General features: G+C 45.9%; 1 protein-coding gene across 8 annotated transcripts in view; it reads right to left on the bottom strand.

Annotated features, from left to right (window-relative positions):
• Window positions 1–22,590, bottom strand: part of masp1 (MBL associated serine protease 1) — a 354,556-nt gene that overhangs the window by 95,752 nt on the left and 236,214 nt on the right. The window contains exon 11 of one of the 8 annotated variants that reach the window (XR_010976007.1): window positions 17,289–17,391. The exons of 6 other annotated variants lie outside the window; for them this stretch is intronic. The gene's annotated coding sequence lies outside the window, so the exon portion shown is untranslated. Of the gene's footprint in view, window positions 1–17,288; window positions 17,392–22,590 lie in introns of those variants that run through there. One more of the 8 variants, XR_010976006.1, reaches the window with a different exon arrangement.

Below are 22,590 nucleotides of genomic sequence, written 5' to 3'. Positions count from 1 at the left end.
GGGCAGGTCAGCTCCGTCAAGTGGAATGTACGGCCTACAGTATGTGGGAAGTAATGGCTGCACCACGTGTCCAAGATGATGCATCTGCAGAAGCTTGAGCTCTGGGTTTCGGAACTCGAGCGGCGGCTGGAGTCACTGTTGTGCATTTGCGAGGCAGGGGACTACATGAATAGCACGTTTAGGATGATGGTTACACGGCAGGTTAGGAGCATGCAGGCAGAGAAGGAATGAGAGACTGCCTGGCGGTCAAAGAGAACCAGGCAGGAAGTGCAGGAGTCCCCTGAATCTACCTTGCTTGCCAAGCAGTTTTCCATTTGGGATACTGGTGAAAGCGATGGTTCCTTGGGGGGTTGCAGAGAGAGCAAAGTCCATGGCACCACGGATGGCTCAGCTGCACGGGAAGGGAGGAAGGAGAGTGGAACAGCAATAGTGATAGGGGATTCGTTGGTTAGGGGATCAGACAGGCGTTTCCGTGGTAGTAAACGTGACTCCAGGATGGTGTTGCCTCCCTGGTTCCAGGGTCAAGGATGTCACTGAGCGGCTGTGGGACATCCTTCGGGGGGAGGGTGAACAGCTAGAGGTCATAGCTCACATTGGTACTAATGACATAGGTAAGAAGAGGGATGAGGTCCTGAAAGCAAATTTTAGGGAGCTCGGAAGGAAATTCAAAAGCAGGACCTCCAAAGCAGTGATCTCAGGATTATACCCAATGCCATGTGCTAGTGAGCATAGGAATAGGAGGATTGATGGATTGAACACTTGGCTGGAGGATTGGTGTAGGAGGGAGGGCATCAGATTTCTGAGACATTGGGATCGGTTCTGGGGCAGGTGGGACCTGTACAAGATGGACGGGCTACATCTTAACAGGACCGGAACTAACATCCTCGCAGAGAGACTTGCTAGTGATGTTGTGGAGGGTTTAAACTAGCTTGTCAGCGGGATGGGAACCTGAGGGGTAGCTCAAATTGGAAGGAAGTAAAGTTGGTAACAGGAGGTAGAAAAGTAGCAAGTGACATTAGAAGGCAGGTGAAACAAAGGTGAGCATCAACAAGGCTTAGAATGCAGAATAATGTAAAGAAGACAAGGTTAAGGGCACTCTATCTGAATGCACGCAGCATTCATAAGTTGGATGATTTAAAGGCACAAATAGAGGTAAATGGGTATGATCTCATTGCCATAACGGAAACATGGCTACATGGTGACCAAGACTGGGAACTGAACATTCAAAGATATTCGACATTTAGGAAGGACAGGCAAAAAGGAAAAGGAGGTCGTGTAGCACTGATAAGGGATAGGATCAGTACATGAGTAAGGGAGGATCTCAGATTGGAAGAACAAAATGTGGAATCTGTTTGGGTGGAGCTAAGAAACAGCAAGGGACAGCAAACATTGGTAGGAGTTGTTTATAGGCCAACAAACAGTAGTGGTAGTGTGGGGCATGGTATTAATCAGGAGATTAGAGAAGCATGTAGCATGGGTAATACAGTAATAATGGGTGACTTCAATCTGCATATAGACTGGGTAAACTGAATGAGCACTAATGCTGTGGAGGACGAGTTTCAGGAGTATGTTAGGGATGGTTTTCTAGAGCAGTATGTTGAGGAACCAACGACAGAACAGGCTATTTTAGATCTAATATTATGTAATGAGAAAGGTCTAATTAATCATGTTGTAAAAGAACCTTTAGGGATGAGTGACCACAATATGATAGAATTTTACATTAAGTTTGAAAGTGAGGTAGTTCAATCTGAAGCCAGGGTGTTAACTTTGAACAAAGGAAATTATGAAGATATGAGGGGCAAATTGGCTGAGGTGGATTGGGAAAATACATTAAAAGGTATGACAGTATATATGCAATGGATAGTCTTTAAAGAAATATTACATAGTTTACAGCAACTATACATTCCTTCAAGGCACAAAAACCCCAAAAGTAAAGGCAGTCAACCGTGGATAACAAAAAGTTAAGGATTGTATAAGATTAAAAGAAAAGGCCTCTAAAAGTTGCCAGAAATAGTAGTAAACCTGAGGATTTTAGAATACAGCACCAGAGAACCAAGAAACTGATCAAGAAATGGGAGAATAGAATATGAATGTAAACTAGCAAAAAATATAAAAACAGACTGTAAAAGCTTCTACAGGCATGTAAAAAGGAAACGTTTGACTAAGACAAATGTGGGTCCATTACTGGCAGTCAGGAGAATTTATAATGGGGAACAGAGAAATGGCAGAGAAGCTAAATGATTACTTTGTGTCTGTCTTCACTGAGGAGGATACACGAAATCTCCCAGAATTAGAGATCCAAAGGATTAGGGAGAATGAGAAATTGAAGGAAATTAGTATTAAGAAGGTTGTATTGGAGAAATTAATGGAGCTGAAGGTTGATAAGTCCCCAGGACCTGATATTCTACATCCCAGAATGTTGAAAGAGGTAGCTATGGAGATGGTGGATGCATTGGTGATCATCTTCCAGAATCTATAGAATTTCGGAACGGTTCCTGCAGATTGGAAGGTCGCAAATGTCACTCCACTATTTAAGAAGGGGGGGGGGGAAGAGAGAAAACGGGGAATTACAGACCTGTTAGCCTGACTTCAATCATTGGGAAAGTGCTAGAATCTATTCTAAAGGATGTGATAAATGGACATTTGGATAATAATCTGATTTGACTTGGTCAACATGGATTTATGAATGGGAAATCATGTTTGACAAACCTGTTGGAGTTTTCTGTGGATGTTACTAACAGAATTAATAAATGGGAGTTGGTGGACGAGGTACATTTTGGATTTTCAGAAGACTTTTGATAAAGTCCCCCACAGGAGGTTGGTGAGCAAAATTAAAGCACATGGGATAGGAGGTAATATACTGGCATGGATTAAGGATTGGTTAACAGGCAGAAAGCAGCAAGTAGGAATAAACTGGTCATTCTCGCGTTGGCAGGCTGTGACTAGTGGGGTACCACAAGGATCAGTACTTGGGCCCCAGCTGTTTACAATATACATCAATGATTTGGATGTGCGGACCAAATGTAGTATTTCCAAGTTCGCGGATGACACAAAACTAGGAGGGAATGTGTGTTGTGAGGAAGATGCAAAGTGGCTTCAAGGGGATTTGGACCGACTGAGTGAGTGGGCAAGAACATGGCAGATGGAATATAATGTGGAAAAATGTGAGGTTATCCACTTTGGTAGGAGGAATAGATGTGCAGAGTATTTCTTAAATGCTCAGATTAGAAAGTGTAGATGTACAAAGGGACCTGGACGTCCTCGTCAATAAGTCACTGAAAGCGAACATACAGGTGCAGCAAGCAATTAGGAAGGCTAATGGTATGTTAGTCTTTATTGCAAGAGGATTTGAGTACAGGAGTAGTGAAGTCTTGCTTCAATTGTATAGAATCTTGGTTAGTCTGCACCTGGAGTACTGTGTGCAGTTTTGGTCCCCTTACCTTAGGAAGGATATTATTGCCATAGAAGGAGTGCAACGAAGGTTCACCAGACTTGTTCCCAGGATGGCGGGAGTGTCCTAAGAAGAGAGATTGGGGAAACTGGGCCTGTATTCCCTAGAGTTTTGAAGAATGAGGTGATCTCATTGACACCTACAAGATACTTAAAAGGATAGACAGGGTAGATGCAGCTAAGATGTTTCCCCTGGCTGGGAGTCTAGAACCAGGGAACACAATTTCAAAATAAGGGGGAAGCCACTTGGACAGAGATGAGGAGAAATTTCTTCACTCGGAGGGTTGTGAATCTTTGGAATTCTCTACCCCAGAGGGCTGTGGAAGCTCAGTCATTGAGTATGTTTAAAGCAGATTTGCAAATACCAATGACCTAAGATATGGGGATAGTGTGGGGAAAAAGGCATTAAAGTAGATGATCAGCCATGATCATATTGAATGGTTGGGCAGGCTTGATGGGCTGAATGGCCTTCTCCTGTTCCTATGTTTCAGAATTAATAGGAATTTAATTGTATTGTGATCACTTTTTTCCAGAAGATATCTTATTTTATAGAGTTAACTGCAGGCAGATTGGCATCAAAAAACTAGAGGGTGATGGCCCTAACCTGAGTTATTCTTCAAAGTTCCCCATTAAGAAAATGCATCCATTGACAGTAAGTTTGAATTGGAAAGTCTGTTTGGTGCCAGCTGCAGTTCTGATGGTATACCCTCACCTGAGTCAGAAGATTGTGGGCTTAAGTCCCACTCCAGAGACTTGACACTTCAGTGCAATATGGATTCAATGCTGCACTGTCATTAGTGCTGTCTTTTGGATAAGACCTTAAACTGAATCCCCACCTTGCCTCACAGGTGGATGCAAAAGATCGCATGTCACTATTTGAAGAGCAGCAGGGCAGTTACAAAGGGATATAGACAAGTTGAGTGGGCAAAAATTTAGCAGATGGAGTATAATGTGGAAATGTGAACTTGTCCACTTTGAAAAGGTGGAAAAAGTAGAAAAGCTGTATAGAGATTGTAGAACTTGGTAGGACAGAGGGATCTGGGTGTCCTGGTACATGAATCACAAAAGGTTAATATGCAGGTATAACAAGTGATTAGGAAGGCAAATGGAATGTTGGTGTTTATTGCAAAGGGGAATAGAGAATAAAAGTTGGGAAGTTTTACTGCAGCTGTACAGGACCTTGGTGAGACCACATCTGGAGTACTGTGTACAGCTTTGGTCTCTATTTGAAAAAGGATATAATTGCATTAGAAGCAGTTCAGAGAAGGCTCACTCGACTAATTCTGGGGATGAAGGGCTTATCTTATCAGGAAAGGCTGGACAGGTTGGGCCTTTACCCATTGGAGTTTCAAAGAATGAGGTGATCTTCTTGAAACATAAGATCCTGAGGTCTACAACAATGGGAGAAAGTGATTAAGGCAGGTGCAAGATGGCATTGGCAGCTACAGCCTCAATCCTGCATATAGGTGGCTCAGAAGTATAGATTGTTGGCCCGGAGACCATAACATCATTCGACAGCACTTTGAGTGAGCAAGCAGCCTTTTTTAGGGATAGCACTTCTGCTCCAAATGGAGACGAGTCTAGAAAAGGTGACCCAAATATTGCTTATCTTAACCTTACCCAGTTGGCTTACTGTGGTCAATCGACATCTCTCAAGTGGTGCAAAAGAAAGAGCCAAACCATTCTGAAATTTGTGTTGGAATGTTTTCACAATGACACACAGATGGCAACATGTGCCCTCCAAGTCAATCTGCATTTGTTGCCAGAGAACTAGCTCAGCTTGAAATCAATATTGCAGCACTCAGCAAAGTTCACATTGCAGAATAAGGTTCATTGACAGAACATGAAGCAGGCTTTACTGGTCAGGGAGAGTCCAGGAAGAACGACACTTATCTGATGTTGGCTTTATGATAAAGAATACAATTGGAAGGAAGCTCCAGAGCCTTCCCATCAATCATTCTGATCATTTCATGACCCTTCGACTGACTCTTCAAAACGGCACAGTGGCGCAGTGGTTAGCACCGCAGCCTCACTGCTCCAGCGACCCAGGTTCAATTCTGGGTTCTGCCTGTGTGAAGTTTGCAAGTTCTCCCTGTGTCTGCGTGGGTTTCTTTTTTTTTTAAAGAGAAACAGCACTGAAACATGTCTGCGCCGACCATCAACGACCCATTTATACTAATCCTACACCAATCCCATATTCCTACCACATCCTCACCTGTCTCATCTGTCTCTATATTCCCCAACCACCTACCTATACTAGTGACAATTTATAATGGCCAATTTACCCACCAACCTGCAAGTCTTTTGGCTGTGGGAGGAAACCGGAGCACCCGGAGGAAACCCACGCAGACACAGGGAGAACTTGCAAACTCCACACAGGCAGTACCCAGAATTGAACCCGGGTCACTGGAGCTGCGGGGCAAACCACTGCGCCACTGTGCCGCCCTTAAACATTTTCTACAGGCCTCCCAACAGCCAGCGGGAGGTAGAGGAGCAGATATGTAGACAGATTTTGGAAAGATGTAAAGGTAACCGGGTTGTAGTGGTGGGTGATTTTAACTTCCCCTATATTGACTGGGACTCACTTAGTGCTAGGGGCTTGGATGGGGCAGAATTTGTAAGGAGCATCCAGGAGGGCTCCTTGAAACAATATGTAGATAGTCCAACTAGGGATGGGGCTGTACTGGACCTGGTATTGGGGAATGAGCCCGGCCAGGTGATCGAAGTTTCAGTAGGGGAGCATTTCAGGAACAGTGACCATAATTTCGTAAGTTTTAAGGTACTTGTGGATAAGGATAAGAGTAGTCCTCAGGTGAAGGTGCTAAATTGGGGGAAGGCTAATTATAACAATATTAGGTAGGAACTGAAGAATTTAGATTGGGGGCGGCTGTTTGAGGGTAAATCAACATCTGACATGTGGGAGTCTTTCAAACGTCAGTTGATTAGAATCCAGGACAGCATGTTCCTGTGAGGAAGAAGGATAAGTTTGGCAAGTTTCGGGAACCTTGGATAACGCGGGATATTGTGAGCCAAGTCAAAGAAAAAGGAAGCATTTGTAAGGGCTGGAAGCAGACGAGTCCCTTGAGGAAAATAAAGAAAGTAGGAAGGAACTTGAGCAAGGAGTCAGGAGGGCTAAAAGGGGTCTTGAAAAGTCATTGGCAAACAGGATTAAGGAAAATCCCAAGGCTTTTTATACATATATAAAGAGCAAGCGGGTAACCAGGGAAAGGGTTGGTCCATTCAAGGACAGAGAAGGGAATCTATGTGTGGAGCCCGAGGAAATGGGCGAGGTACTAAATGAGTACATCAGTATTCACCAAAGAGAAGGACTTGGTGGATGTTGAGCCTAGGGAAGGGAGTGTAGATAGTCTCAGTCATCTCATTATCAAAAAGGAGGAGGTGTTGGGTATCTTGCAAAGCGTTAAAGTAGATAAGTTCCCAGGGCCTGATGGGATCTACCCCAGAATACTGAGGGAGGCAAGGGAAGAAATTGCTGGGGCCTTGACAGAAATCTTTGCATCCTCATTGGCTACAGGTGAGGTCCCTGAGGACTGGAGAATAGCCAATGTTCCTTTTGTTTAAGAAGGGTAGCAAGGATAATCCAGTAAATTATAGGCCGGTGAGCCTTGCGTCATTGGTAGGGACATTATTATAGAGGATTCTTCGGGACAGGATTTACTCCCATTTGGAAACAAACGAACTTATTAGCGAGACAAAGTTGATTGATGAGGGAAGGGCTGTAGATGTCATATACATGGACTTCAGTAAGGCGTTTGATAAGGTTTCCCATGGTAGGCTGATGGAGAAAGTGAAGGCGCATGGGGTCGAAGGTGTACTAGCTAGATGGATAAAGAACTGGCTGGGCAACAGGAGACAGAGAGTAGCAGTGGAAGGGAGTGTCTCAAAATGGAGACGTGTGACCAGTGGTGTTCCACAGGGATCCGTGCTGGGACCACTGTTTGTGATATACATAAATGATTTGGAGGAAAGTATAGGTGGTCTGATTAGCAAGTTTGCAGACGATACTAAGATTGGTGGAGTAGCAGATAGTGAAGGGGACTGTCAGAGAATACAGCAGAATATAGATAGACTGGAGAGTTGGGCAGAGAAATGGCAGATGGAGTTCAATCAGGGCAAATGCGAGGTGATGCATTTTGGAAGATCCAATTCAAAAGTGAACTATACAATAAATGGAAAAGTCCTGCGGAAAATTGATGTGCAGAGAGATTTGGGTGTTCAGGTCCATTGTTCCCTGAAGGTGGCAACGCAGGTCAATAGAGTGGTCAAGAAGGCATACGGCATGCTTTCCTTCATTGGACGGGGTATTGAGTACAAGAGTTGGCAGGTCATGTTACAGTTGTATAGGACTTTGGTTCGGCCACATTTGGAATACTGCGACAAAAACAAGAAATGCTGGAGTCACTCAGCAGGTCTGGCAGCATCTGTGGAAAGAGAAGCAGAGTTAATGTTTCGGGTCAGTGACCCTTCTTCGGAACATGTTCAGACCTGTTGAGTGACTCCAGCATTTCTTGTTTTTGTTTCAGATTTCCAGCATCCGCAGTATTTTGCTTTTATTTTGGAATACTGCGTGCAGTTCTGTGTGCAGTCGCCACATTACCAAAAGGATGTGGATGCTTTGGAGAGGGTGCAGAGGAGGTTCACCAGGATGTTGCCTGGTATGGAGGGCGCTAGCTATGAAGAGAGGTTGAGTAGATTAGGATTATTTTCATTAGAAAGACGGAGGTTGAGGGGGGACCTGATTGAGGTGTACAAAATCATGAGAGGTATAGACAGGGTGGATAGCAAGAAGCTTTTTCCCAGAGTGGGGGATTCAAATACTAGGGGTCACGAGTTCAAAGTGAAAGGGGAAATGTTTAGGGGGGATATGCGTAGAAAGTTCTTTACGCAGAGGGTGGTGGGTGCCTGGAACGCGTTGCCAGCGGAGGTGGTAGACGAGGGCACGATAGCATCTTTTATGATGTATCTAGACAGATACATGAATGGGCAGGAAGTAAAGAGATACAGACCCTTAGAAACTAGGCGTCATGTTTAGTTAGAGGATCTGGATCGGCGCAGGCTTGGAGGGCCGAAGGGCCTGTTCCTGTGCTGTAATTTTCTTTGTTCTTTGAGAGGCAGCATGGTTTTGTGAAGGGGAGGTCGTGTCTCACTAATTTGATTGAGTTTTTTGAGGAAGTGACAAAGATGATTGATGAAGGAAGAGCAGTGGATGTTATTTATATGGACTTCAGTAAAGCCTTTGACAAGGTCCCTCATGGCAGACTGGTACAAAAGGTGAAGTCACGGGATCAAAGGTGAGCTGGCAAGATGGATACAGAACTGGCTCGGTCATAGAAGACAGAGGGTAGCAGTGGAAGGGTGCTTTTCTGAAGGGAGGGATGTGACTAGTGGTGTTGCGCAGGGATCAGTGCTGGGACCTTTGCTGTTTGTAGTATATATAAATGATTTGGAGGAAAATGTAGCTGGTCTGATTAGTAAGTTTGCGGACGACACAAAGGTTGGTGGAGTTGCGGATAGTGATGAGGATTGTCAGAGGATACAGCAGGATATAGATCGGTTGGAGACTTGGGCGGAGAAATGGCAGATGGAGTTTAATCCGGACAAATGTGAGGTAATGCATTTTGGAAGGTCTAATGCAGGTGGGAAGTATACAGTAAATGGCAGAACCCTTAGGAGTATTGACAGGCAGAGAGATCTGGGTGTACAAGTCCACAGGTCACTGAAAGTGGCAATGCAGGTGGATAAGGTAGTCAAGAAGGCATACGGCATGCTTGCCTTCATCAGTCGGGGCATAGAGTATAAAAATTGGCAAGTCCTGCTGCAGCTGTACAGAACTTTAGTTTGGCCACACTTAGAATATTGCGTGCAATTCTGGTCGCCACACGACCAGTAGGACGTGGAGGCTTTGGAGAGGGTACAGAAGAGGTTTACCAGGATGTTGCCTGGTCTGGAGGGCATTAGCTAGCTATGAGGAGAGGTTGGATAAACTCTGATTGTTTTCACTAGAACGACGGAGGTGGAGGGGCGACATGATAGAGGTTTACAAAGTTATGAGCGGCATGGACAGAGTGGATAGTCAGAAGCTTTTTCCCAGGGTGGTAGTCAGTTACTAGGGGACGTAGGTTTAAGGTGAGAGGGGCAAAGTTTAGAGGGGATGTGCGAGGCAAGTTCTTTACACAGAGGGTGGTGAGTGCCTGGAACTTGCTGCCGGGGGAGGTGGTGGAAGCAGGTACCATAGAGACGTTTCAGAGGCATCTTGACAAATACGTGAATAGGATAGAGGGATACGGTCCCCGGAAGTGCAGAAGGTTTTAGTTTAGGCAGGCATCCAGATCGGTGCAGGCTTGGAGGGCCGAATGGCCTCTTCCTGTGCTGTACTGTTCTTTGTTCTTTTGTTCTTTGGGCAGGACCGGGATTCATGTCCTTGGAGTATTTGCTAGAGTGGTTGAGGAGGGTTTAAATTAAAATGGCAGGGGGATGGGAACCTTTGCAAGGAGTCAGAGGAGGGGGGATCAACGACAATAACAAAAGGCAGTGAGGGGATTAAGAAAAGTGACAGGCAGAGAAATCAAGAGGCAGAATCAAACTGGGCCACAGTGAAAAATAGTGGGAAGAGGACAAGTAATGTTTAAAAGACAAGCCTTAAGGCTTTGTGCCTTATCGCGCGGAGCATTCACAATAAAGTTGGTGAATTAATCGCACAAATAGATGTAAACAGCTATGATATAGTCGGGATTACGGAGACATGGCTGCAAGGTGACCAGGGATGGGAAATGAACGTCCAGGGGTATTCAGTATTTCGGAAGGACAGACAAAAAGCAAAAGGCGGTGGAGTTGCATTGCTGGTTAAAGAGGAAATTAACGCAATAGTGAGGAAAGATATTAGCTCTGACAATGTGAAATCCGTATGGGTAGAGCTGAGAAACACTAAGGGGCAGAAAACATTAGTGGGGGTTGTATATAGACCCCCAAACTGTAGTGGTGATGTTGGGAATGGCATTAAACAGGAAATTAGAGACGCATGCGATAAAGGAACATCTGTAATTATGGGTGACGTTAATCTGCATATAGATTGGGCAAATCTAATTAGTCACAATACCGCAGAGGAGGAATTCTTGGAGTGTATACGGGATGGTTTTCTGGACCAATACTCCAGAACAGGCCATCCAAGACAGGGTACTGTGTAATGAGAGAGGAATAATTGACAATCTAGTTGTGTGAAACCCCTTGGGGACGAGCGACCATAATATGATAGAATTCTTCATCAAGATAGAAAGCAACTAGGGTCCTGAATCTTATTAAAGGAAACTGCGAAGGTATGAGCCGCGAGTTGGCTATGACGGATTGGGAAACGTTACTTAAAGGGATGACGGTGGATAGGCAATGGCAAACATTTAAAGCGTGCATGGATGAACTGCAGCAATTGTTTATCCCTGTCTGGTGCAAAAGTAAAACTGGAAAGGTAGCCAAACCTTGGCTGACGAGGGAAATTAGAGATGGCATTGGATCCAAGGAAGAGGCATATAAATTTGCCAGTGAAAACAACAGACCTGAGGATTGGGAGCAGTTTAGAATTCAACAAAGGAGAACCAAGGGATTGATTAAGAAGGGGAAAATAGAGTAAGAGAGCAAGCTTGTGGGGAACATAAAAACTGACTGTAAAAGTTTCTATAGGTATGTGAAGAGAAAAAGATTGGTGAAGACAAATGTAGGTCCCTTACAGACAGAAACAAGGGAATTTATTATGGGAACAAAGAAATGGCTGACCAACTAAATGCATACTTTGTTTCCTCCTTTGTGAAGATAGAACCAAATATCATACCAGAAATGTTGGGGAACACAGGGCATAGTGAGAGAGAGGAACTGAAGGAAATCAGTATTAGTAGAGAAATGGTGTTGGGAAAATTGATGGGATTGAAGGCTGATAAATCCCCAGGGCCTAATGATCTACATCCCAGAGTACTTAAGGAAGTGGCCCTAGAAATAGTGGATGCATTGGTGGTCATCGTTCAAGAATTTAAAGACTTAGATGCCTACAGATTGGAGGGTAGCTAATGTAACCCCACTATTTAAAAAGGGAGGTAGAGAGAAAGCAAGGAATTATAGATCAGTCAGCCTGATGTCGGTAGTGGGGAAAATTCACGAGTCCATTATCAAAGATTTTATAGCAGAGCACTTAGAGAACAGTGGTAGAATCGGACAGAGTCAGCATGGATTTACGAAAGGGAAATCATGCTTGACAAATCTACTAGAATTCTTCGAGGATGTAACTAGTAGAGTTGATGAGGGGGAGCCAGTGGATGTGGTTTATTTAGACTTTCAGAAGGCTTTCGACAAAGTCCCACATAAGAGATTAGCGTGTAAAATTAAAATGCATGGGATTGGGGGTAGTGTATTGCAATGGATAGAAAATTGGTTGGCAGACAGGAAACAAAGAGCAGGGATAAATGGGTCTTTTTCCGAAAGTTAGGCAGTGACTAGTGGGGTACCGCAGGGATCGGTGCTAGGACCCCAGCTATTCACAATATATTAATGATTTAGATGAGGGAACTAAATGTAATATCTGCAAATTTGCAGATGACAAAAAACTGGGTGGGAGGGTGAGTTGTGAGGAGGATGCAGAGAGGCTTCAGGGTGATTTGGACAAGTTGAGTGAGTGGGCTAATGCATGGCAGATGCAGTATAATGTGGATAAATGTGAGGTTATCCACTTTGGTAGCAAAAATAGGAAGGCAGATTATTATCTGAATGGTTATAAACTGAGAGGGGAATATGCAGTGAGACCTGGGTGTTCTCGTACACCAGTCGCTAAAGGTAAGCATACGAGTGCAACAGACGATAAAAAGGGCAAATGATATGTTAGCCTTCATAGCGAGAGGATTCGAGTACAGGAGCAGGGATGTCTTGCTGCAGTTATACAGGGCCTTGGTGAGGCCATACCTGGAATATTGTGTGCAGTTTTGATCTCCTTATCTGAGGAAGGATATTCTTGCTATAGAGGGTGTGCAGCGAAGGTTTACCAGACTGATTCCTGGGATGGCGGGACTGACATATGAGGTGGGATTGAGTCAGTTAGGATTATATTCGCTGGAGTTCAGAAGAGTGAGGGGGGGATCTCAGAAACCTATAAAATTCTAACAGGACTTGACAGGGTAGATGCAGGAAGGATATTCCCGATGGAGTCCAGAACCAGGGGTCATAGTCGAAGGATACGGGGTAAACCTTTCAGGACTGATGAGAAATTTCTTCGCCCAGATAGTGGTGAGCCTGTGGAATTCACTACCACAGAAAGTAGTTGACGCTAAAACATTGTATGCTTTCAAGAAGGAATTAGAAATAGCTCTTGGGTCTAAAGGGATCAAAGGGTAGGGAGGAAAGTGGGAACAGGCTACTGAGTTGGATGATCAGCCATGATCATAATGAATGGCGTGGAAGCTCGAATGGCCTACTCCTGCTCCTATTTTCTATGATTTAAGGTGGGTCTTTAAGGAAGGTCTTCAAAGTAGGAGGGAGGTGGAGAGTTTTAGGGAGGCAATTCCAGAAAGTGGGCCTAAGTAGTTGAAGGCAGCTCCTAGGATATTTTGGGTACACAATGTTCTACCCCTTCAATGCTTGAGAACAGAATTCATCCCTTGTATTTGATTTTATGTTGATTGGGGATCTGCATGCTGGCATTTGGTGCCACACGTCTCACACACCAATATACAGGAGTTCAGTCTCAACAGAAGAAGGCAGACAAATTCTGGACTAATCACAATGTAAAACCAGTATCCAGACGCTAAGAGAAATTCCAGCCTTTCCCTTAAAAATTAAAAACAAAGGATTTGACATTTAAACAGAACAAAAGAATATCAAAAATACAGAAGTTTTATTATTTGTCTGCTTATCTGCTTTATCATCACAAGTGTTTCAATTGTGTTACAGAATGTTCCAATAAAACATATATACATTATGAAATAAAGCCTGCAGTAGACTTTCCAATCTTCTGTTCTGATTTGCGCTGCATTTTGTGATTTGATATGGCTCAAAACAGATCGCATATAATCTGTACAGCTGAACTTTAGCTAATGATGGTATAGGACTAGTATTGGGTTAATATAGGGTTAATATTGGGGTTGGATATGGGGTTGATGTTGGAGTTAGATATCGTTGGTGTTGGAAACAGCCAAATTTATAAACACTTCAACATACAAACCACCAAATGATTCAAAAAATGTTCAGCTGTCTGTGAAGTAGAAATCTTCCTTCTCAACCCTCACAGCAAAAGTTTTATTCAACACTGACACATCACTATCATCATTGTGGGGGCTACCATTGACCAGAAACTGAACTGGACCAGCAACATAAATACTGTGGCTACAAGAGCAAGTCAGAGGCTGGGAATTCTGTGGCGTGTAACTCTCACTTCCTGACTCCCTAAAGCCTGTCCACCATCTACAAGGCATAAGTCAGGAGTGTGATGGAATACTCTCCTCTTGCCTGGATGGGTGCAGCTTCAACAACACTTCGGAAGCTCGACACCATCCAGGACAAAGCAGCCCGCTTAATCGGCACCCCATCCACCACCTTAAACATTCCCGCCCTTCACCACCGACGCACAGTGGCAGCAGTATGTACCATCTACAAGATGCACTGCAGCAACTCACCAAGTCTCCTTAGACAGCACCTTCCAAACCCGTGACCTCTACCACCTCGAAGGACAAGAGCAGCAGATGCATGGGAACACCACCTCGTGCAAGTTCCCCTCCAAGTCACACACACTTGGAACTATATCGCCGTTCCTTCACTGTCACTGGGTCAAAATCCTGGAACTCTCTTCCTAACAGCACTGTGGGTGTACCTGCACCCCAAGGACTGCAGTGGTTCAAGAAGGCAGCTCACCACCACCTTCTCCAGGGCAATTAGGGATGGGCAATAAATGCTGGCCTGGCCAGCGACGCCCACTTTGAGAACCTCTACTGTACACAATCCGGATTAATGAACCTCGATACTGTACACCATGCCTGGTTCCTTTGGACGAATCTTGTTAATGCTGCTCATTATAAGGTTTCAGTTTGCTTCCAGCAGCTCCGCATTATTCAACGGCTGTCCCTTTGCCCCGCGTCATGTACACTGTGACTACAGACGGCAGACAGACTCTGCTGGACAGAGAATGGCAGCAGCAAGAACTGAGAGGACAACATGTCGGACACTGTACTGGAGTTTCTGGTTGGGCAGTGGGCAGGAAGAGTGATTTCCCCTTTCCCCAGGGGCAGGAACCCTTCAAGTAACCCTACCGTTATCAGTGGGCAGAGGTCACTGAGGGGGTCAATGCTGGGATGTCTGCTCCTAGCACAAGGCTTCGAGAAGTTCAATGATCTCAGCAGTCAAAGTAAGAATCCTGCGCAGTCATTCTGTGCTCCCACTTCCAGCCTTACGACTCCACCACGTCCCGACAATCAATGCCACATAGTAACCACACTGCATCTCCTTCTCACACTCATTTCAACCTTGATCCTCACTTTCCTATATTGTAATACCAGCTATTCCTGCACCAACCTCTGCCACTAGAGGGGCTCCAGACTGTCTGGCCCCTCGATGGTCATGTGTTAACCATCTGGGAGTAGCTGAGTCGAGGCTATGGCGATTGCTGGAGGACTCGTCAAACAGAGTTTCTTCACACCTACCCCTGTTTCCCGTCTGACTTCTCCCTGATCCTACACAGTCGACAGTCCAAGTCTCTCTCTCCCTCACCACAAATGTACCCCTGTCCCTCTCTCCGCACATCTTGTTGCTCCTCAGTCGAAGGGGGAAGAGAACCCCAGAGATGCTGAAAATTGCAGGTCACTCGATCTCCATCCCCCACACACCAGCTCAGAGACTGATACCGTGCAGATTTTAGGGGCTAGGCTGGAGGAGGGTATTCACATGTTGCAGCAGTTGGGGCAGGAAGATAGGATGCCATAGGCGCCTATTCACCAGGAAGTGCCAGGTCCATTGGGCAGCTTGCCGGAGGGGTTCTGCACAATGTCATTGGAACACGGAGCAAGTAGGCAGCTTCATCAACACCAGTGAGTGCACTCCCCATCCCACCCAACCGACCCCTGCCTCCCAGCCCTCCTCCACAGCACAATCTCTCCACTCATGGCTGCCAGCTTGGCTTTGGGGGGCCATTATTGACAGGAGCATCCAGAGTGCTACCTCGCCTCATGCCCGCACTCTACTGTTCAGCAGAGACCCAGGAGAGCTGAGGCCCAGTCCCAGGGGAATGGCTTTGGCTCCATTGGAGAAACACTTTCTGTCCTCAGAATGACAGTTCACCCACTCCCCCAGCAACCTTGATAGTGCCAGCTGGCCTGCTCAGGCTGAGAATCTGCCATCTGTAGCTGGGCCCTCAAGGCCTGAGCTACTCGAGGTCACCCTCTACTGCCGCCAGAAGGGTCCTCTGGAAGCTCAGCAGCCCCAGCTCCCAAGCTCCAGTCACTGGGGGAATGCAGCATTGAAGTATGAGGAATGGGACAAATGCTCACAAGATAGGCACTAGGGGCCAGCACAAAGGAGATTCAAAAATATTTCTGTCAACTTTTAGATAGTGAAGGAATTGAGCTGTTTGAAAAATTTGTTTTTTGTTCTGTTTAAACTTAAAGTGAAGTGACAAAGACCACGAGGCTGGAGTGAAGGGAGGCAAGTGGAGAGAGTTTGTAAGGGTGGGGTGATGAGTGTGGGACTGTTGGTGTGTTGGGAATGGAGTGGGGGATGGTATAGGTGAAGCGGACCTCAATGACCACCTCCTCTTCCTCCGATCCCTCTTCCCCAGGACTGGTCCCTCTTGACTTCAATGCTATGGAATAGACGATCAGAGGACTGAAGCCTGTTCAGGTGTTACTGCAGGGCTCCTCCCCAGCATCCCCCAGCAGAGCCCAGGCAACGGAAGCATTGCCTGTTCAATGCTTTCCCTGGTAGCATCCTGGCTGTCATTGTTGGCCTGCTCTGCAGCTGTGCCTGGATTCCCGACTGGAATCGGGAGCCCTGTTCAAAGAGGCTACAACTTGTCCTCCAGTAGCCAGCCTGTAACCTGGCAGCCTGGCTGGAATAAATGTGGCACAGAGGATTGGCGCAGAGTGAAAGACATGATTGCTGGCAGGATAATGGGCACAGACCTGCAATTTGAGGGAGTGGAATCCCTTTCCACTGATAAAGATGCCAGATTCGTTATGGGAGCAGACATGCAGTGTGGTTGCAGTAAGTCAGTGGACGCTCGCACCCTGGGGAATCCTGTCTTACGGGCAAAGCTTGGCGCTCTCATTACCTGCTTTGCTTTGTGTGTGGGGAAGGAGATGTAGGTGCTCCTCCTGGTGTAGAGAGCCTGGGTGACCTCCTTGATACAGAGGTAGATAGAGAACTGGGAGATATCACTGTCAGCTGTTGGACCCTGGAAGGAGCTCATGGCAAAAAAGTTCAGGGTAACAGTGACCTGGACACAGGCAGTGCTGTCCATCCCCTGGTGCAAGGCTTGAAATGTGGCTTCACTCAATGACGTACAGCGTGAAGTGACACCCTGGAGCCCTGCTGTGGGTCTGCCCTCGTACAAAGTGTCCTCCACCCCTTCCTCCTCCTCTTCTTCCACCTCATCTCTCCCTGGCCCAGCTTCTCCTGCCTTCCTCACTGCTCCCCCTTCTGTGCCCTGGCCCCAAAGGCATCCCCATCAGAAACACCCATGAAGAACAAACAACACTAACAACAGCAACAAAATTACAAAGTGAACATTTCAGAGTCCAACACTAAACCAAGAAGCACCCAGAAATTAACCAGTAGCCTGAAATGACAAACCAGCAACTAACCTGTAAGTTCTGGATGATCCCTTTAACTAGTGCTGCTGAGGGGTCCTTCCTGCCGGTTAGCGCCACGAGCTGTTGGGCGAGTTCAGCAGAATCGGAAAGGGTCCTGCAAGAAGCACAGGACCCCGATTTAAATTACAATCAATCTTTAAATATTCTGGCGCATCACTGCTGAAAGCCAGAAATGAGAGTATTTCCAGCTCAAACTACTGCAGACGTCTAGTTTCGATCACTGAACCCTGATACTGTACAACACCCCAATTACAGAACCCCAATGCTGTATACCACCCCGATTACTGAACCTCGATCATAGAATCATAGAAAGTTTAAGGCACAGAAAGAGGCCACTTGGCCCATTGTGTCTGTGCCAGACAAAAAACAATCCACCTATTCTAATCCTATCTTCCAGCATTTGGTCCGTAGCCCTGCAGATTACAGCACTTGAGGTGCATATCCAGACTCCTTTTGAGTGAGCCGAGGGTCTCTGCCTCAACTACCCTTTCAGGCAGTGAGTTCCAGACCATCACCACCCTCTGGGTGAAAAGGTTTTTCCTCATCTCCCCTCTAATTTTTCTACCAATCACTTTAAATCTATGCCCCCTCGTCACTGACCTCTCTGCTAAGGTGAATATGCCCTTCACCTCCACTCTATCCAAGCCCCTCAACATTTTGTACATTTCAATCTGATCTCCCCTCAGCCTTCTCTGTTCCAAGGAGAACAAACCCAGTCTATCCAGTCTTTCCTCATTGCTGCATTTTTCTAGTCCTGGCAACATCCTCGTAAATCTCCTCTGTACCCTCTCTAGTGCAATTACATCCTTTCTATAATGAGGTGACCAGAACTGCACAGAGTACTCAAGTTGTGGCCTAACCAATGATTTATACAGTTCCAGCTTAACCTCCCTGCTCTTATATTCTATACCTCAGCTAATAGAGGAAAGGATTCTATATGCCTTCTTAACTACCTTATCGACCTGTCCTGCTACCTTCAGGAATCTGTGGACATTCACTCCAAGGTCCCTCACTTCCTCTACACTTCTCAGTATTTTCCCATTAATCGTGTATTACTTTGCCTTGTTTGATCTCCCCAAATGCATCTCCTCACACTTTTTTCTCCAGGTTGAATTCCACTTGTCACTTTTCTGCCCATCTGACCAAACCATCAATATCTTGCTGCAGCCTACAGCTATCCTCCTCCGCTATCTACCACACGGCCAATCTTTGTGTCGTCTGCAAACTTTTTGATCATGCCCCGTACATTTACGTTCAAATCGTAAATATATACCACAAAAAGCAGGGGACCCAGTTACTGAGCCTTGTGGAATGCCACTGGAAACAGCCCTCCAGTCGCTAAGACACCCGTCAACAATTACCCTTTGTTTCCTACCACTGAGCCAATTTTGTATCCACCTTGCTGCATTTCCCTGGATCCCATAGGATTTTATTTTTTTAACCAGTCTGCAGTAAGAATGGAGCTGGGGCGAATAAATTGGAGTCAAAAGCTGGCAGGAAAACCAGATGAACAATGGGCTACCTTCAAAGAGAGAGTTCTGGCACAGTAAAGGTATGTTCCCTCGAAGGGGAAAAGTAGAGCAAACAAATCCAGAGCTCGCTGGATGACAAAAGAGGTAGAGATTAAGATAAAGAAGAAAAAGTGTGCTTATGACAGATGACTGCTAGAGAATACAATGGAGAACTTGCCTGAATATAGAAGGTTCAGAAGGGAAGTGAAAAAGCAAATAAGAGATGCAAAGTGAGAGCATGAAAAGAGACTGGCAGCTAGCATTAAAGGAAATCCCAAAGTTTTCTATAGACATATAAATAGTAAAAGGGTGGAAAAAGGAGGCATGGGACCGATTAGAGACCAGAAAGGGGATTTACACATGGAGGCAGAGGGCATAGCTGAGGTATTAACTGAATACTTTGCCTGGGTTGAATCATCTTCCTTGGTAAAGACAGATGCAATGTTGAAAGAGGAGGTAGGTCAGACCCGAGAGGGGTTTAAAATTGATAGAGGAAGTATTAGATAGGCTGTCTGTACTTAAAGTGGATAAAACACCAGGACCAGATGAGATGCATCCAAGGATACGGAGGGAAGTGAGAATGGAAATCGCAGAGGCACTGGCCATAATTTTTCAGTCTTCCTTAGACTCGGGGTGGTGCCAGAGGACTGGAGAATTGCAAACGTTACACCCTTGTTCAAAAAAGGGTGTAAGGATAAGCCCAGCAACTACAGACCAGTCAGTTTAACTTCGGTGGTGGGAAAAATTCTAGAAAAATAATTTGGGACAATCAATACTCACATGGACAAATGTGAGTTCATTAAAGAAAACTAGCATGGATTTCTTAAGGGAAAATCATGTTTAACTAACTTGCTAGAGTTTTTTGAGCAGGCAACAGAGGGCTAATGAGGGCAATGCTGTTGATGTGGTGTACATGGACTTTCAATGCCACACAACAGACTTGTGAGCAAACTTGTAACTCATGGAATAAAAGGGACGGTAGCAACATGGATACGAAAGTGACTGAGTGACAGGAAACAAAGAGTTGTGGTTAATGGATGTTTTTCGGGTTGGAGGAAGGTTTGTAGTGGAGTTCCCCAGGGGTCAGTGTTGGGACCCTTGCTTTTCCTGATATATATTAATGACTTAGACCTTGGTGTACAGGGGACAATTTCAAAATTTGCAGATGATACAAAACTTGGAAGCATTGTGAACTGTGAGGAGGATGGTGTAGAACTTCAAAAGGAAATAGACAAGTTGGTGACAGGTGGCAGATGACGTTCAATGCAGAGAAATGTGAAGTGATTCATTTTGGTCGGAAGAACATGGAGAGACAATATAGAATAAAGGGTACAATTCTCAAGGGGATGCAGGAGCAAAGGGACCTGGGTGTATATATGTATAAGTCATTGAAGGTGGCAGGACAGGTTGAGAGAGCAGTTAATAAAACATACAGTATCCTGGGCTTTATTAATAGGGGCAGAGAGTGCAAGAGCAAGGAGGTTATGTTGAATAAAAGCAAAATACTGCAGATGCTGGAAATCTGAAATAAAAACAAGAAATACTGGAAGTATTCAGCAGGTCGGGCAGCATCTGTGCAGAGAGAAGCAGAGTTAACGTTTCAGGTCATTGACCCTTCTTCAGGTGAAAGGTTAACTCTGCTTCTCTCTCCACAGATGCTGCCAGACCTGCTGAGTATTTCCAGCATTTCGTGTTGAATTGATGTTGAACTTCTATAAGGCACTAATTTGGCCTCAGTTGGAGTATTGGGTCCAGTTCTGAGCACCGCACTTTAGGAAAGACATGAGAGCATTGGAGAGAATACAGAAAGATTCACGAGAAGTTCCAGGGATGAGGAATTTCAGTTATGAAGATAGGGGTAGGCAGTGGCGAAGTGGTATTGTCACTGGACTAGTAACCCAGAGACCCAGGGTATTTCTCTGGGGACATGGGTTCAAATCCCACCACAGCAGAAGGTGGAATTTGAATTTAATTAATAAATCTGGAATTAAAAGCTAGTCTAATGATGGCCATGAAACCATTGTTGATTGTTGTAAAAACCCATCTTTAGGGAAGGAAATCTGCTGTCCTTACCTGGTCTGGCCTACATGTGACTCCAGATCCATAGCAATGAGGTTAACTCTTAAATGCCCTCTGAAATGGCCTAGCAAGCCACTCAGTTGTACCTAACCGCTACGAAGTCAATAAAAAGGAATGAAACCGGACGGACCACCCGGCATCGACCTAGGCACCGGAAACGACAACAGCAAACCCAGCCCTGTCGACCCTGCAAAGTCCTCCTTACTAACATCTGGGGGCTTGTGCCAAAGTTGGGAGAGCTGTCCCACAGACTAGTCAAGCAACAGCCTGACAGTCATACTCACGGAATCATACCTTACAGACAATGCCCCAGACACTGCCATCACCATTTGCGGGTATGTCCTGTCCCACCGGCAGGACAGACCAACCAGAGGTGGCGGGACAGTGGTCTACAGTAGGGAGGGAGTTTTCCTGGGAGTCTTCAACATCGACTCTGGACCCCATGAAGTCTCATGGCATCAGGTCAATCATGGGCAAGGTAACCTCCTACTGATTACCACCTACTGCCCTCCTTCAGCTGATGACTCCGTACTCCTCCATGTTGAACACCACTTGGAGGAAGCACTGAGGGTGGCAAGGGCACAAAATGTACTCTGGGTGGGGGACTTCAATGTCCATCACCAAGAGTGGCTCGGTAGCACCACTACTGACCGAGCTGGCCGAGTCCTAAAGGATATAGCTGCTAGACTGGGTCTGCGGCAGGTGGTGGGGGAACCAACACGAGGGAAAAACATACTTGACCTCGTCCTCACCAATCTGCCTGCCGCAGATGCTTCTGTCCATGACAGTATTGGTAGGAGTGACCACCGCACAGTCCTTGTGGAGACGAGGTCCCGCCTTCGCTTTGAGGATACCATCCATTGTGTTGTGTGGCACTATCACTGTGCTAAATGGGATAGATGTCGAACAGATCTAGCAATGCAAAACTGGGCATCCATGAGGCGCTGTGGGCTATCAGCAGCAGCAGAATTGTACTCAACCACAATCTGTAACCTCATGGCCCGTCATATCCCCCACTCTACCATTCCCATCAAGCCAGGAGACCAACCCTGGTTCAATGAAGAGTGCAGGAGGGCATGCCAGGAGCAGCACCAGGCATACCTCAAAATGAGGTGTCAACCTGGTGAAGCCATAACAGAGGACTATCTGCGTGCCAAACTGCATAAGCAGCATGCGATAGACAGAGCTAAGCGATCCCATAACCAACGGATCAAATCTAAGCTCTGCATTCCTGCCACATCCAGTTGTGAATGGTGGTGGACAGTTAAACAACTAACTGGAGGAGGTGACTCCACAAATATCCCCATCTTCAATGATGGGGGAGCCCAGCACATCAGTGCGAAAGATAAGGCTGAAGCATTTGCAACAATCTTCAGCCAAAAGTGCCGAGTTGATGATCCATCTCGGCCTCCTCCTGAAGTCCCCAGCATCACAGATGCCAGACTTCAGCCAATTCGATTCACTCTGCGTGATATCAAGAAACGGCTGAAGGCAGTGGATACTGCAAAAGCTATGGGCCCTGACAATATTCCGGCAATAGTACTGAAGACCTGTCCTCCAGAACTTGCCGCGCCCCTAGTCAAGCTGTTCCAGTACAGCTACAACACTGGCATCTACCCTGCAATGTGGAAAATTGCCCAGGTATGTCCTGTACACAAAAAGCAGGACAAGTCCAACCTGGGCAATTACTGCCCCATCAGCCT

The sequence above is a fragment of the Heterodontus francisci genome, chromosome 11, assembly GCF_036365525.1.
Source record: "Heterodontus francisci isolate sHetFra1 chromosome 11, sHetFra1.hap1, whole genome shotgun sequence".
NCBI classification, from domain to species: Eukaryota; Metazoa; Chordata; class Chondrichthyes; order Heterodontiformes; family Heterodontidae; genus Heterodontus; species Heterodontus francisci.
Note: the sequence above shows the minus strand (reverse complement) of the source record. Positions and strands in the feature narration are given on the sequence as shown.